Below are 10,912 nucleotides of genomic sequence, written 5' to 3' on the forward strand. Positions count from 1 at the left end.
GGTTTTCTGGTGTTCCTGTGTGCTTGGCCTTTTTTGCCCTTGCTTGCGTGATGGATCTACTGTTGGCTCCACCGGCCAGGCCACTGATCCATTTTAGCCCGAGTCAGTGGACGGCCCGCAGTTCTCTGCACCTGTCATCGCACCTGTCATAGAGGAGAGCCATGTGAGGCCGAGCGTTAAATGCCGGAGAGCTCAGCACATAACCTTCTGGGAGAGCCCGTGGGGGCAGGGGGGCAATTGTTTGTATGTTATAACGGAGGGGGGCACATGCCAGTTAACCCGTCTTGGTAGTGATTGCTTCGGGCAATCTTCAGGCAAAGACAGGCTTTTAAACTTGGTGTGTATGCAGACGATTGTGTCACAAAATACAGAGCCTTGAGCTAAGTTATGTGTTCCCAAATTTATGGGGCGAGTCATCTTACAATGACTTGCACAGCGATTTTAGGCCTTCGAGCACAGCCTTGTTTTGTTTCAGCATTTACCAAAACCCATTCATTTAATCAGCACAAGGAAAGGTTGCTCACCACTCACAGTAAACTCTCGTCTTTAACAGTTGGAATTCTCCCCCCAAACTCTATGCTGCTATGGCAAGCAGCGGTGCACTATACCACAAGATGCTGCTTACTTCAGTTATCAGAACAGGTATGAATAAACAAACACACATCAAAAAGACAGACATCCACATATAAACACACAGGCACGTATGAGTGCACAACACTGTTTGTGTTTGAAAATGTCATCCAAAGCCAGTAGATCATCTGTTTCCTACCACTGTACAACTTAATCCTACTAAACATACTAAATCGATTTTACAACTAAAGTTAAGCCAGACAATTTATGTGTTGCCACATGCAATCTTTGCTATATTCTGCTATGCTATATTCGGCCATTTTAAAAGTTGGCGCTCATTCTGTTGTCATTCTTGTAGGCCTTCTAGTAATTTGCAACACTAATTTGAGATAAGGTGCCTTGTTGTGCCGTCTCTGTGATTGGCTGTTGCCTTATGGTGGAACAGTATAATTCACCAAAATATGGGCTTCTTGCTCACAGATACCACTTCTGTGAGAAGTGCTTCAACGAGATCCAGGGTGAGAGTGTGTCCCTGGGGGATGACCCCACCCAGCCTCAGACGTGAGTACCCTCCTCTTTTCCTTCCTCATCCTCCTCCTCCTCCTTTCTTCCCTCCCTTCCTTCCTTCATCCCCAGACAGTCTTTTGTCGCCAGGTTCAAATCCAATAATTAACCAACATGCACACTCACTCACTCACTCACTCACTCACTCACTCACAATAGAGACCTTCCATGAACAGCAGAGTAGAGCCCAATAAATCTTCTCCACTCCTCCAAATGTCAACCTGTCAGTGGTTCATAAGGCATCCTGGACAGAGCCGGCGCATGCTTTTCCAGGTTTGGGTTGCAAAGAGAAGTGGCTAAATTGTCAGGGGATTAATGCAACTCCGGTTTTGTGGAAAATATCTGTTCTGAAAGTAATTGCACCTGAAAAGCATCAACATTATTTAAAAAAAAGGAAACAAGACATGTTGGGTCATGATTTCCAGATACATCAAATAGGAATGACTGTCATGTCTGAATAACAAGTCATAACAATATCAAAATATGAATGATTTTTTCCTTTTTTTTATTGTTTTTTTACTCTCACATTTCCCATCTAATTCATCCCCCCTGCTTCATTGGCTTCTGTTCCTGTTGTGTCGAAAGATCCTGAAAATAACTTCTGCCAAAGGATAGGAATATTTCTGAGTCTTAAGTATACTGATGGGAGTTCAGTTTCCTGAATAATAAATTGACTAATTGTATGACTTATAAGGGATTCAAAAGGCCCTGTGGCTATTTGGACTATACCAACTCCTAAGTTCCCAAGAGTCTTGGTTGAATCTGAAACAGAAGAACCTTGAAATGAGCCAATGTCTGAATACTAAGAAAAATAAAACAACAGTCTGTTTTGAAGAGAGAAACATTGCAAGTCAGTTAACTTTTTAACAGTCTAAATTCATGACAGTCTATCAGTCTAAATTGAATCCTCTAGCATGGAATGTTAACCTGACTCCGCCAGATGGGTGCTTTACATTTGGTCTCACAAGGCTCATGGAATGTAACCTTGCAAAAGCATAGTCTTTGTTACAAGTTGTGTTTGTTTGTTTGTTTGTTAGCATCACTGTCTTTTTCTCTGGGACTGTGTTTGTTGTGTCTCTCCATCCCCTTTGTAGGTCCATCAATAAAGAGCAGTTTGAGAAGAAGAAGAATGACACACTTGATCCTGAAATGTACGTGTTAATAGTCACTTAATTTGAGCTTGTTGGTGTATGTAATCATAACCATGTAGTATGGCCAGATTGAGATGGCTAAATTTATTACACGGCTCTTCAGAGTGCTGCAGAAAGTTCCATTCACATGAATGGCCAATGTTAAATCTATATAAATCACTGGCAAAGTATATAATCACTGCTGTCAATGGCAACGGGTTGATTAACGTCTTTCATATCCCTCCGCAAGAATTCCGTTCGCTTATTGCAATGGAATTTCATTGAAAGGGAAAGTAAGCTAGTAAGACGTTGCCACGCAACACCTGAAACTGTCAAGTTCTATCTGTGTGACGAACTATTTATTTTGTCAGCGGAAGACACGAAACGGTAGCAAAATCATTTTTAAAGATTCATTGTGTTAGGTTTCTTTTCTCGTTTTGGCAAGTAGCCGTGTAATAAGCGGGATAATGTATTGTCTGCCGGTAATTATCAGAAAATAAGAATAAGAAGACAATACATTATCCCTTACACAAATAGCCCTTCAAATTCCTGTTGACGTTTAGTTACAAATAGTATGTAATGTAGTTTTAGTCATTTTTCACTCGTCTGTATTTTTTGCATGTACTTTGTACTTCTCTGCAGGTTTTCAACCTGTTTGGACTGTGGGCGTAAAATGCATCAAATCTGTGTTCTGCACCATGATACGATTTGGCCATCAGGGTGAGCTAAACAATCTTCCTGTGTTGTCTCACTCTTGATTTGATGTTGCTTCTCAACTCGTTTACAGTTGCTCTTGTCTGACCTCACACCGTTCATCTTGTTTATTGCAGATTTGTATGTAACAACTGTCTGAAGAAATCAAATAAGTTCCGGAAGGAGAATAAATATGCAGCCAAGAGTAAGCACAACCTTGACCTTCCTTCTGGCCCATTTACGCAGAGTGGAGGAGTGCCTACACATCACTGGACCTTAAGCTGTAGCACTCCTGTTGTCACTGTTATCTTGTATTTTGTCCTTCACCAGGGCTGCCTCAGACTAAACTCAGCAGCCATCTGGAGACACGGGTGAACGACTACCTGAGACAACATTCTCACCCCGAATCCGGCGATGTCACCATCCGCGTGGTTCACATCTCCGACAAGGTCGTGGAAGTCAAACCAGGAATGAAGTCCAGGTGAGCACAGAGACCAACTGATGACCTGTAGTCTAATCTCCACAAAAAAAATATTGCTCTATCATGAATCGGGAGATTGATGAAGTCTGTGTGTGTGTCTTTCTGTCTTCCTGTAGGTTTGTGGACAGTGGAGAAATGGCAGAGTCCTTTCCTTACCGCTCCAAAGCTCTGTTTGCGTTTGAGGACATTGATGGGGTGGATGTCTGCTTTTTTGGCATGCATGTACAGGAGTATGGCTCTGACTGCCCACAACCCAATCAGAGGTGAGTTTCACTCAATTACAGTCATACTACAGTGACCACATGAGGTGTCTATAGAGTGATGGGTCAGTTGAAGAAAAGATGTGAGGTTCTTCTTCTTAGGACTCCTAATTTTTTTCACTAAAAGTAATTCACAAAGCATTTTATACCTAAAAGTAGCACCTGCACCTAAGTCTGGGACAGCTTAAAAGAAGTCAAGAGGACTCCTAACTCACTAAGACCTATTCACAAACCCTTTTTGTGGCATTTCACGTTGCAATGTTTTGAAATGCGTATGCAGCTACAGGAGCTTCCAATCGCGAGGTAACAATTTTGCATTGTAGGCATAAAAGGGATGCAATAACACCACCAACAACAACCAAAACTACTCATTGTCAATATGTAAATTTAATGTAGCGTTTCATTGTGAATCAAATTAAAATGTTCTCCTCTTTGCAAACGTAGGCATAGGCTAAGGTGACAGGTTAATTTAATAATGTTGCAAAGATACTGCATCAATTCGCATGTTTCATTAGACTATAGGCTATTTGTTTTGCCTTACTCTTTATTCATTTAGGCTAGGCCTTTTTATTCAGTTATTCATCATCTTCCGTCCTGGTGTAGCGCACGCATTCTCAGACCTGTCACCTGCCACTCATCGTCGTAAGGGAGGTGTTTGGAATCATTCCCGCGTTACAATCATCAGCCAATCAAGGTGGTCACTTCAGTCAAGCTTGTGCATGAGTAATGACGTCATCCATAGCAATGAAGACTCACTCTTAGTTTAGAAGTTGTCATTTTTCCTTACTAAGAGTAGGTCTGAAAGGCTTTGTGAAAAACTTTTAAGAGAAAACTCCTAGCTAAAATATTTTAGTGCGATTTAGGAGTACTAGGAGGTGAGATAAAAGGCTTTGTGAATACGGCCCCTGGTCTCTCCCCTTTTCCCCCGTAGGCGAGTTTACATATCCTATCTGGACAGTGTCCACTTCTTCCAGCCACACCATCTTAGGACGGCAGTGTACCACGAGATCCTTCTTGGGTACCTAGAGTACGCAAGGAGATTAGGGTGAGTTACAAAGCTCTGTAGCCCTTACTAATAACTTACTTGTGGGTGAGACAATGATAACAAACCGGGTGATGTCTTAATAATTAATGACTTCCCTGAGTGTGTAGGTTTACCCAGGGGCATATCTGGGCTCGCCCACCTAGCGAAGGCGATGACTACATCTTCCACTGTCACCCTGTGGATCAGAAGATCCCAAAGCCCAAGAGACTGCAGGAGTGGTACAAGAAGATGCTGGACAAGGCCGTGGCCGAGAGGATAGTGCACGGCTACAAGGTTAGTAATCAGTGTGACACGACAGCATCATAGACACAAGCTTGATGTTCAGTAGAGGTTTAAAGGATGTCGTTTTTATTATTCTTTTCTCTTTTCTCGTCTGGTTTTGACCGCCATGTTTGTTGTTGTTTTCAGGACATCTTCAAACAGGCCACGAAGGACCACCTGACCAGTGCCAAAGAGTTGCCCTATTTTGAAGATGACTTTTGGCCTAATGTCCTGGAGGAGAGCATCAAAGAGCTGGAGGAGGAGGAGAGAAGGAGGGAGGAGAACAGCACTTCCAATGAGAGCGCTGATGTGAGTGTGACTTTAAGTCTCTTGATTTAATGGACTGGCCCTGTTTGACTACATCTTCACTTAGCTAATCATATTTGCATACAGTTCATTACACAATCATTAAGGAACATTCATTTCAGTGGGAGGGGATGGTGAGAGACTGACTTCTCCAAAGTCCTTAATTCCTGGCTGTAGTACATGCTTATAACTGTGGGGAACATGGAATGAAGCACTCACTCATTTGCCTAGTATCATGCATATCTCTGGCTCTGTTAATGAAACCTGGAGATATATTATCTGGCATCCTAACTCAGCACAACTGGCAGGTCTGACTGGGACATTTACATTTATTAATTTAGCAGACTCTTTTATCCAAAGTACTACCACTACACTACCACCGCTGGAGTTATATTCTATGGCATCCTACATCAGCACAACCCGCAGGACTGGAATGGCCCGGTCTATTCCAGAATGAGCCTCTGTCTGAGAGGTGGAGCAGAGACGTCTAAGAGAAATGGCTATTTTGGTGTTGTGCATACTCTTTAATGCATGCTAAAATAATGAGCTTCTTTTACTATCTGAATGAAAAAGGAAAATCTTAATGGTGCTTATCCGTTACAGTAAATATTTTTAATTTATAATAATTACAATTTTTAAGAGTCAGTTCAAGTACAAAATCGAAATGTCATTCAATTATTTTGTTTCACTACCTTGGCACTTTCACCTTTTTTCAATCACCTTTTTGATTTTCAGAAGAAACGGTGCTTCTAAAATAAAATGCATTGATGTCATCATTATGCTTCCCACAGGCTAAAGGTGACAGCAAGAACGCCAAGAAGGAACCCGGGATGCCCAACTTGTCCAACGACCTCTCCCAGAAGCTCTACACCACCATGGAGAAGCACACAGAGGTAGGCAACAGGAAGGTGGAACATCATGTTGATTCAGGCCCAATCTGCTGGGCAGAGCTGGGCTCTATGAAGCACTTTGAGTTCAAGTTGGGCCCAAAAATGCAAATTTAGACCTATTTATATGTTACAGTGCTATATAGCTAAAATTAAATTGAATTGAATCTTCTGCCTGCCTGTGCAACAGTTGTCTTGAAGTGCCTAAGTACGACAAGTAAAACGTCCTCAACTTCTCTGATTTGTTCTCCTCTTCCTCCCCTCTGCCAGGCATTCTTTGTGATCCAGCTGAGCACCAGGCCCATCGCCAATGCGCTGCCGCCCATCGTCGACCCGGACCCCCTGATGGCGTGCACTCTGATCGACGGGCGCGACCCATTCCTGAAGCTGGCGCGCGACAAGCACCTGGAGTTCTCCTCGCTGCGGCGCTGCAAGTGGAGCACCATGTGCATGCTGGTGGAACTGCATGACCAGATCTGGGACTTCTTCTACACCTGCAACGAGTGCCAGCACCGCATGGAGACGTGCTGGCACTGCACCGTCTGCGAGGTGAGGATCCGACCGGCGAGTGGAAATGGCCACTTATGACCATCTTAAAGGTTGTATCAGCGATTTCAGGCCCAAAAAAGGCCCAAACATAAATGATCACATTCATGTAATCTGTCCTAACGATCCGCTAGCTGCCCGCCCCATAAGCAGGCCGTCAAAAAAACACGTCACGCTCTCAAAAAAAAATACGCCTAGGCTCCGAGATCTGTACACAAAAACAACTGCTACCAACAAGGGTTGGCAACCACTCAAAGGCAAAACAAAGTGTTTCAACCAATATCCAATGAGATGCGCAATTAGGAGAGTTTCAATAGAGTCCCGAAGCCATGACGTAGCGTTGTCAAGGCAGCGATATCACTGGATCTAAACAAATCAATCTACCATTAGAAATCACCATAGCGGTGGCTTTCTTAATATATTTCAATCATTTTACAACGTTTCTTAGACGTTAGTATATTTTTTTTACACTGTAGGAATCACATATTACAACATATATTCATACCAACACAATCAAATTCGTGACTACAGAGTTTTATTTTAGTATGGGTTTCCTCCGTAAAAGAGACCTGCATGTAACTTCACAGCATGCGTTTAAAATCCTTAAATTCACGGACGTGTTTTGGCTTTATTTTTTGGGCAAAAAACGTCACTCTTAACAGCCGCCAGTCTTTGAGAAGACGTGAAATATCCACTGGAATTTTGTTTCTTACTATTACACCTGCCAGGGAATCCGTGTTATGTGGCTAAGCTGCTGCCTAGCAGGTATAGCACGTTTAAATGGCTATAGCCTTCATTTAAAACAATTTATTAGCTAGAAATGATGCCACATGTCTACATTCAATGCTATTTAAGCCACTTCGAAAGTTTGTTTAGATCCAGTGATTCTGCCGTCATGGAAACGCTACGTCACACTTCACGACTCCATTGCACAGGAGGGAAGGGGAGGGAGTTTGAACATCAACAGAAGTGATGTATCCCCGCTAACCTTTAATGTTTGTGTAACACTGTAGTCGGTAGGAGAATGGGATTCATTCTTGAGTAGAATAAATGGTGAAAGGAATGATAAATGTAGTCTTGAATGCCTGTTCAAAACTATTCAGTGTTGGCACTGCCTGAAATCCACTGTGTTTCCACATCGTTTGACACCATTTCTCTGTTACCCAGGACTACAACCTGTGCATCAGCTGCTACAGCATCAAAGGCCATTTGCACAAGATGGAGAAGCATGACCTGGGCCTAGACGACGGGAGCAACAACCAAGCGGCGGCCGTGGCGAACCCAGGAGACTTTCGGTGCCTGAGCATCCAGCGCTGCATCCAGTCTCTGGTGCACGCCTGCCAGTGCCGCATCCCCAAGTGCTCGCTGCCCTCGTGCCAGAAGATGAAGCGCGTGGTGCTACACACCAAGGGCTGCAAGCGCAAGACCAACGGCGGCTGCTCCATCTGCAAGCAGCTCATTGCGCTCTGCTGCTACCACGCCAAGCACTGCCAGGAGAGCAAGTGCCCCGTGCCCTTCTGCCTGAACATCAAGCACAAGCTGCGGCAGCAGCAGCAGCAGTCTTCCCTTAAGTGAGTAGCGACGGCGCATAGCCAGCATGCAGAAGGCCGGACAGCACTGCCCTGGCGGCCCCCCCTGGGGGGACCCCCTTCTCCTGGAAACAACGGCACCACTGGGCCCAGCACGCCCATGCCGCAGACCCCTACGCAGACCGGCTCGTCCCCTCGCGCCCAACCACAACAGCAGCAGGAGGAGGTGCTCAACATCCTGCGCTCCAACCCTAAGCTCATGGCCCACTTCATCAAGCAAAGAGGCTACAAATACAATCGTTGGGCGGCTGGTGGGGCGTCCCCTGGTGGACGACCAGGAGCGGGACCCCAGGGGGTACCCGGAGCAATGGGCGGAAAACTGGGCGCTGTTGGCACAGGTGCTCCCCAAGGTGGTATACACTTAGGTCAGGATCAGAGCTAGTGAGCGGAGCGTGAGCGAGGAGCGGAGCGGATGGAATTTTGGTGGAGCGCGGAACGCTTTTTAATTCTGAGACCGGAGCGGCCGCTCTGTTCCGCTCCAATTTCGCTCCGGCGCCGCTCACACTACGAGTCTGAGGCCCAAATCCACCCAGAACTCACGTCTTCATAATGAAATGAAGACCGTTACATTTCAAAATGAAGACACTTGCCATAGTGATGTAACAGATTCGTTGCTGCAGCTAGGTGCAGAGGCCGCGTTCAGTGCCTAGCATTCAGAAACAGGAGCAGGGACGCAGGCCACGAAAAGCGCACTTTGCCAGATCAAACGCACACACACACTACGCATACAGGGGTGAACGCAGCCCCCCACACAAAAAGGATCACACAGGAGGAAGACCTAAAAGGGTAACACACTACACTAAAACACGGAGATTAAAACAGTAAATAAAGGCATTAACACACACAAACAACCCCCAGAGTTCTCCCCCGTATCCCAGAATGCATTGTCCCAGAGTCCGTAGCACACAGTCCAGCTTGCCGACGTTACAATGAGTTCGTTGGGGATGAAGTCGCTAAATATTTTAGAAAGGAAACTGAAATTCATAGGGCTTACAAGCGTACTATTCCTACATAACAACTAGATACAAACAATGTAGAGCAAAAACAAATAGCCTATGTCGTGATACTGTTCCAGTGAGATTTATTTTGGAATTTAAGAAGACACATTTCGCGGAAACATGAGTGTGCTGCGGAGAGCAAAGGAAACCGTGAGCAATTTGAATGGCCTAAGCTTTAAGTAAGTAAGGCTGAATGGCCTGCTTTAAGTAAGGCCTATGCTTTAAGTAAGGCCTATGCTTTAAGTAAGGCTGAAGTAAAACTGGGACGCTAAACCTGTATTATTTAGGCAATTAATCCCACTGATCCCTTTAGTTTGAGGCTTATGTGTACGTTGCCAAGCTTGTTCGTTGTTGCACTGTCGGTGTTGCATTAGGCTGTTTTACAATACATGTTCTATGAGTGACATTGCCATTTCTCTTAGTTCTTTGGGATTTAAGTTTTCTAAGGTGACAATTCGGCTTGTAGATTATTTCTCCCTCTTTTAAATTGGAGCGAGCGTGGAGCGATTTCACTGGAGCGGGAGGATTTTGAAGTGGAGCGGGGAGCGAAATCGAGCGGAGCGGCCTGACGTGAATTTGAGCGGAGGAGCGGCCGAGTGAATAGCCACCTGAGCGAGAAGCGGGATATTCGCACCGCTCAGCTCCGCTCACTAGCTCTGGTCAGGATGTTGGCATGCAGTCGATAGCCCAACTGCAGCAGCAGCAACAACACGGGGGCATCCCAGAGCAGGGACACTCTATGACCAGCATAGCCAACAGCCCCCAATTGCAAGAGCTCCTACTGAGGAGGCACCTGCAGCAACAACAGCAGCAGCAGATGGCGAACCACGCTCAGTTCCAGCAGCCCCAGCCCCTCCAGCAGAAGCCTCCGCGGAGCTGCATGGGCCAGCCTGGGAGCATGCAGGTGGCCCCTGGTGGCCAGCAACTCCCTCCTGGGGCCCAACAGCCGCAGCAGGCAGCTACAGCAGCCCTACAGCAGAGGCTCCAGATGCAACAGCAGCACGCCATGCTGCAGGGGGCTGAGGGAGGTCCAGTTGGAGGAGGAGTGGGAGGTCCGCAGCACCCTCCCCAGCAGCTGGGCGGCCAGGTCGGCCCGCAGACCCAATCCCTCCTCTGGCACACTGGTTCTTAAACTTTTTATCTGGCAACCCCCCCAAAAAACATGGGCCAAGTCTCGCGACCCCCTTCTCTCTAACCGTCGGAATGCCAGTTAAGTGTCTCCCGGAAGGCACCACCATTGCGCATGCGTCAGGGGGGGAGAATAATTTGTTGTTTGCATTAATTATTAACTGTATGAGTTTGGATACTGTTTGTGTTTATCCTAGCTGGCTGTTGTCCTTGTGTTTGTCCTCTTGTGAATTGTATGTAGTTGTTGTCTCCCCTTGTCTGTTTAATTGGTAGGATCCACCAATATATATGTGTGCAAATTATTATTTTTGTAAAAATAAATCCTTATTTCTAAACTTTATTTCTGCGTCCCTGTTGCCTGGTCCCTCACAGGCCCTATCATGACAGTCTAAAGCGTATCGTCACTAGTCAAAAGCTTTTTAAAATTTAATAGGATATTCAGTCCACATTGGGA

At 45.5% G+C, this 10,912-nt stretch overlaps 1 pseudogene; it reads left to right on the forward strand.

Annotated features, from left to right (window-relative positions):
• Positions 1-9,529, forward strand: part of LOC143106804 (histone acetyltransferase p300-like) — a 47,928-nt pseudogene extending 38,399 nt beyond the window's left edge.
• Positions 9,530-10,912: the final 1,383 nt, after the last annotated feature.

Source organism: Alosa pseudoharengus, unplaced genomic scaffold (genome assembly GCF_046254945.1).
Source record: "Alosa pseudoharengus isolate Yale_2024_CS ecotype anadromous, Long Island Sound unplaced genomic scaffold, YU_APseudo_1.1 YU_APseudo_1.1_scf_6, whole genome shotgun sequence".
NCBI classification, from domain to species: Eukaryota; Metazoa; Chordata; class Actinopteri; order Clupeiformes; family Clupeidae; genus Alosa; species Alosa pseudoharengus.